The following is a 6,782-nucleotide window of genomic DNA, read 5'->3' on the forward strand; positions in this document are numbered from 1 at the left end:
GTGAAGAGCAACTGATAATCTGACTTTTACATCAACAACACAGAATTTTGCGTATCTCATTATTTGATATTCATAACGAATCAATTAAAACAATTAACCGTTGCTTAGAAATTCCTGGTTTATAATATATCTAAATTTCTGCACAAAAATTTGACTAATATTTAATCGACCACGAAAGAATGAAAAGCAAAATTGATAAAGGTAGTATTTGAACTCAGATCGGAAGTCAAACGAAATACTGCTAAGCATTATCCCCGTCTTGGTAACGATTCTGTTAGCTCAACGTTTGTACTGAAATATAATAATGCTAAAGAGGATAGAATATACCAAACAGGATATTTGATTAGAAAGTATAAAAAATACGTAAATAGTAATATGTAATCCTATTATATTTTCGATTATACAAATCAATAAAATATTCAGGAAAATCAATTAATGCAAAAGCGATAATCGTACAGACAGTTTGAAACAATCAATACATAAAATTTGTATATTCCGCAATCATCTGCATTCTATTAAACACATTTCATTGAAAATATTGTAAAAACATTATATTAGATGCAATTAAACGATCTAAGTTAGTAGTATTAAATCATATTATTATGTAAATATCTTGTGATAATTCTTCCACATCGTTCAGTCACAAAGCAATTACCAATAGAAGTGGAATAAAGTTTTAAATCAGCAAAGTCATATGAAAGGAAAGGGAAGATGGTCACTATAAGATGATAGTTAGTCCTCTTTGTGACAAGAGGTACATAAGGCCATACACGATCTCTATAATAAGCTCTATTTTCTACAGCTGTTCTAGTCTCATTCCAGCTACTTCACCCTCCTTTTCTTATTTCCTTGCCAATGTACTGTTGCCATGTGATTTTTGGGTGTCCTACAAGTCTTTACCCCTCAGACTTGCCATTCGGTTTCATCACAGAATCGCTTTGTCCAACTTGCCCGAGGATGTGTTCGATAGAGCTCTAGCGTTTGGATTTTATTTCCTCACTGACCTGTTGATTTGAGTTCTCATCCGAATTGTGCCATTTCTGACTCTTTGCAGACACTTGATATCGAGCATTCTCTTTAAGCATGTGAATTGCGCAAAGGTATAGCTGCAAATGAAGTTGAAATATATGATGCAGTGACCACATAAACACAAGACTTTGTGCACACTTGAGTAAAAGGGCAAGACAACCAGCTAATTAAATATAAATTAATTTCAAACGTGCAGCAGTGAATAGCGCTTATCTTTTTATCCTGTGATAAATTCCTCGGGCATATTTTAGTTTCAGTAGTTCTTAGCGAATCGCAGTTTCAGAAATAGGGATTTAGAACAAAGTATATCGAATGTCCTTACAAATTAATATATTTGAGGCAACGTTTACATGGAATATTTTTCCAGAAAAATTTATAGTTATGTGCAGGGTAATATATATGTTCAAATAAATTAAATATTTGTCATTCGATCCGCTATAATGCGAATGTTTATTAAGAATTTTGAAAAGTATTTGTAAGAATACGCAAAGAATCATCATTTTATATTAATTATTTCGTGTATTTTGTATTTATTGTTTAGGCTTATTAGATTGAGAGTGTAGCTGTCTATATGGAGAGATGAAGAAAATAGTCTGAATTCTTTAATCGAGTTACGCACGGGTACACACACACACACACACGCACTAACACAAAGACACACAGACGCACATCACACAAATCTACACGTACAGGCGCACACTTGTAAACTACAAAACAGTACTGATGTTCTAGATCACAACAATGTAATATGCTGAGAGTAGGTACTTATTGAGTAACTCTTTGGAAAAGGCATCATATAAATGGTTATATATTATGAAACATCTACGTCCAAACAAATCTTTCAGAAAATATCCACTTAAATTAAAGATTTAAACAGATTAAAAATGAAGCATATTGAAATTTAATATGTCTTGTGTCCATGAAAACTAAACAGGACTGCGTTAAACATGAAGGAATATTAACACGGTTTATATGTGGTGCACTGAAAGGAGGTGAGAGAATCGTAAATGAAAATTCCTTGCTAACCAGGGAACTAGGTAACGTAATAACGCGTGAGAACTAAGCACAATGAATTAGATATGTATTTATGATTTACAGGGAAAACGTATATTTGGGTAGTATGCCCAAATTAAATAAAGTAATTAAAATCAAATGAAACAAGTAAAATGTATGAGTAAAATAAGAAAAAATGTATGTATACATTCCATCAATTTTCCTCAGAAACTCAACGTCATATATTCTCCGACAAGTATAACTAAAGTAATATCAATGGAATAATTATGAAATACGTCTTTATTGCAATACCTCTCGTTTTCATTGCGATCATAGCATTTTGTATATGGGTTAAATTTGAGTTGTTCTAGTTACAAATGGAATAATGAACACTTAAGGAGTACATATGTTGTGGCGGACGCCCCCAGGCGATAAGTGGGCTGGTCATCTACTAATAAATAGTGAAGTGATACAGTTAGTAGAGTCGGTCGGTGAAGATTAGTTTCTTGTTAATTTTTTATTCCCGTCGACATTATACTGGCTGAGTGGCCTCCCGCGAGGGTGAGGCTATGATTTGAACTGTTAAATTTATTAAGTACTGTTTTTACCTGCGGGCTTATGATTTTTTGCTTGTTTTCTTACCCATTTTGGATTGAAGTGAAAAAGGAAAATGAGATAATTGATTGCGAACCAGCTCCAGCACAGACTCGAGGTTATGGGTCAGCGGTTGGAAGGGGCGTAATTGCAGATGCCCAAAAGGTGCGAGAGATTAAAATTTAACAAAAAAAAATTATAGGAATATAATCGGAAGGATCCAGTTTAAGGCTGACTCCATCAAAAGAAGTGACAGCCAGTACATGAAAACAAACAGTGGTTTACAGAACACTCTCTGCAACTAAGAAAATTGAAATAGCTACGGTGGAGGCAGTGGAAGAATATCTTAAATACATAAAAAAACCTGACGACATTGAACACAAAGGGAAGAAAACCCGGCATAGCGGAGGTGGGGTTCGCCAACGAGCAAGAGGCGATAAATCACTCCACTATGACGCTCATGACGCACGAGTGGGTGCTTCTGCCGGCTTACTGCGGCAAGAGGATCACAGGATTGAGAGTTGTCAATGAAGCGTTGCTGGTGGCATCCGTGATGCGTGGAACCGAGGAGGATGCAAGAATTTAGGGGGTGATGGGGACGAGAAAGGTGAACTGCTGGGGATGTGGCCTTGAAATGGACATTCAGATGGGAAAGAAGGATTTGAACGAGACCGACGAAGATGTGATTTTACCGGAGGACGTGGGGTTGAGAGTGGTGGTGAAGGAATGACTACCAACATGCTATCAATGCGGGGAGAGGGTGAACATGGGATTGAGATGCTCCCAGAGAGACAGTGAGGAAGGCCAACAGTAGCAGAATGTCGAAGTGGTGGCCCTCGCGGGTGAGAAATATACGGGGCAGGCTGATGAGGCATTTGCGGGGGTGAGCAGGTAAATGAGGCGGGAATGTGTGAACTCGCCACTGAGAAGTCCGAAAGAGAGGGAGAAGGAGGAAGAGATAAACACTGTGAAGATGTGGCGGCAGGGATCTCCACCAGCATTACCAACAAAGAGACAAAGTTGGGAAATATACCAGGACAGCTGAGGTTGCCGCGGAAACAAGCAGATGGAGAGGCCAGGAAGAATATATGGTGTGTGGTTGCATAAACAAGAAGTACAGCTGTGGAGGGGATAGTTGCCAAATTCGAATCGGTGATTGGGGTAGAATTGCCAGTAGAGCTTTGCACAGAAAACACAGAAGACATAGTGATAGACTAGGAGAAGTATGAAAAATTGAAAGAATTGTTTGCAACCAGCAGAGACCCATTGGGAATGGAGGTGGAGTTCGATGACCTGCCTCCTGTTGAGGATTATAAGGATTTGAAACCAATGTAGGAACACGAATGCGTGAGTAAGCTTTTTTTATAAATAATACTATAATAGCGATGCTAAAAGGGTAGAAAAGTGGGGAAAACAAAGGAAGAAGTATTATAAAAAAACGTTTTTAAAACAGTTAAATGGTACTGCTTGAGAGTTGGGTTCAATGCAGCCATTACATTCCAATTAATTATTTTCATCTCTCATTCATTCGTTTTATGTTTTTTGACCTAACTGTGGTGATTTGTCTGTCCTTGTACTGTCCACTCTGTTTCATAGCTTGCGTGCCAAATTAAAGAGATACGTTTAGCAAAGTTGCACCGTTCAGACCAGTCCCATAGAGACGACAAAATACGTCGAAATCTTGGGACATATCAGTGGCGACGAGGGTTCGGAAAATATTATCACTGGAACATATCAACATTACAGGCATCTTAAGTCTAAACATTAAAATAGCTAATAAACTAGATACAATTCCTGAAAAAATTTTATATTTCATACCATTTATGAAAAGCAAAAGAAATATTTAGCACAAAGTCAAATATATAAATAAAATTAAAGCAGCTATGAGTATGATGCCAAAATTTTATTACAAGCCAGGTATTAGTAAGGATACTGATAGTGAGCAAAAAGAATAGTAATGAAATTATGACGGCCGTTAAAAGGACATGAGACTACAAGCAGAGTCCACTCTCTTCCAACGTCAGGGTTAAGCTACTGGACTTAAGAAAATATCCCTCTTTTTTCGTCCCAAGCGCATTGGCGCTGAAAGTGGGCTTTAGTGCTAATATGTATACCATGACTATAGCACGAAGAAGAGAAGAAGCTAACCAGTTATAAGATAATAGGTAGATATGAACACATCAAGCAAGTTTAAATTTTATCCATTTGTCTATAGTAATATTAGCAATTAAATGATTGCCGAATTGCTATACAAATTTTGCAATGTAACACTAGCTTATCTTAGAATATAATTTAAAACAATCAAGAGTTAAACGTCTTGCGTGATAAGGTGAAAAAAGCAAATCGCGTTTTATGCGAAACTCCTAAACTACGCGAATTGCAGATAGCTATTTAGATTCGGATAAAACAATACCAGCGTTTTAAAGAGTGACACAGTCTGAATATAATTCCAGTCACAATAATATATATATGTTGACAAAAATCAATATGTGACCAATACACGAAATTACTCGACAGAATGGAATAAAATCAGAGTAAAGTGCAACGATGCCTCTAAATCGGTGGATTCCAAGCAGAAAAGAAAGGTCATATTTTAGTATCAGAATATCAATAACACAAATAGAACGAGAATAATATAATCAGTACAATGATTGTGAATGTAATTTCTGGTTATCCAGCTTTGCAAAGTTAGGTTACATAAAGTAATGCAATCCGATTGGACGCTGTCTGTATTGAGAAACAGGCGACACGTTGATGTGGAAAGGAATTAAAAATGTCAAATGCATGTACGAAAAAGAAAAAAAAAAATTCCAAAAGACTCAAATACAATAACGTAGAATAAGTTTAAAGAAAGGAAGAGGAGAGGAAGAAGAAAAGCGGTAGAGGAAGGAGGAAGAAGAAGGAGGAATTGTAGTAGTAGGTGGTGTGGAGAAGTAGATGAAGAAGAAGAAGAAAAAAGAAGAAAAAAGAAGAAGAAGAAAAAGAAGAAGAAGGAGAAGAAGAACTTTCTAGCAAGACTACTCTATACCTGACTTAAAATTTAACAATGGGTGATATCAAATTCAGTGGAATGAAATAATTTATTCTACAATATTACTAAGATTCATGAATCGAGCTATTAAAAAAAGTGTAGTTAATATCAACTTGATGAGTCTCAATAACCGCTTACCACAATACTCTTACTCTTTTACTCTTTTACTTGTTTCAGTCATTTGACTGTGGCCATGCCGGAGCACCACCTTCTTTAGTCGAGCAAATCGACCCCAAGACTTATTCTTTGTAAGCCTAGTACTTATTCTATCGGGATTTTTTGCCGAACCGCTTAGTTACGGGGACGTAAACACAACTCACATATATATACATATATACATATATATATGACGGGCTTTTTTCAGTTTCCGTCTACCAAATCCACTCACAAAGCTTTGATCGGCCCGAGGCTATAGTAGAAGACACTTACTCAAGGTGCCACGCAGTAGGAATGACCGGAAACCATGTGGTTGGTGAGCAAGCTACTTACCACACAGCCACTGCTACGCCTATGTAGCGTTTATCAACAGAAATATATTTTTCCTTGCGTTTTGCTTTTGATACTTGACTGACCAGTGTTCATATGTAGTACATTGCTTGGTATTGTTTAATCGTACAGAATTTCTGTTGCAACTATACTATTGGATACTACCTATTCAATCTGGAAGTTAAGTAAAAGATTTACTACAAAAATAAAAGTGAAAAGTAGAGTTATTGTTTCGATATATTGTCATGGTACATTTTAGCATGGATATTCAGCGAAAATATTTAAGCACTCCCGAAGGAAATGCAATGAAAATTTAGAGAAAAATCTATTGTTTCACCTGTCAAATAAATAAGTATTTGTGAGAGATGTGTAACATGTGTTCTGTATTTATTCGCCGAAATTTTGATATATTGCCGGCACAGCTGAGTTCTACATGGAAGGAGAAAGATTTTTCAGGTTATGTGCAAGATAAAATCACATTTATTGTTTAAATTTATAAACGATGAAATACAATTTAGAAATATAAATTTGTATTTTGAAAAATACTATTTCGTATATTCATCTTTTTGCTAAGCCAAGTAAAATATTATTTAAAATATAAGCAAGCTTTTTGTAGAAACTGTTTTCAGATATATTATTTGTAAATGGG

The 6,782-nt window shown here is 35.9% G+C and overlaps 1 protein-coding gene across 1 annotated transcript in view; it reads right to left on the reverse strand.

The window, feature by feature from the left end:
* Positions 1–6,553, reverse strand: part of LOC115219228 — a 532,468-nt gene extending 525,915 nt beyond the window's left edge. The window contains exon 1 of the mRNA XM_036507825.1: positions 6,471–6,553. The gene's annotated coding sequence lies outside the window, so the exon portion shown is untranslated. The remainder of the gene's footprint in view (positions 1–6,470) is intronic.
* Between the last annotated feature and the right edge of the window lie 229 nt (positions 6,554–6,782).

Source organism: Octopus sinensis, linkage group LG1 (assembly GCF_006345805.1).
Source record: "Octopus sinensis linkage group LG1, ASM634580v1, whole genome shotgun sequence".
Taxonomy (NCBI): Eukaryota; Metazoa; Mollusca; class Cephalopoda; order Octopoda; family Octopodidae; genus Octopus; species Octopus sinensis.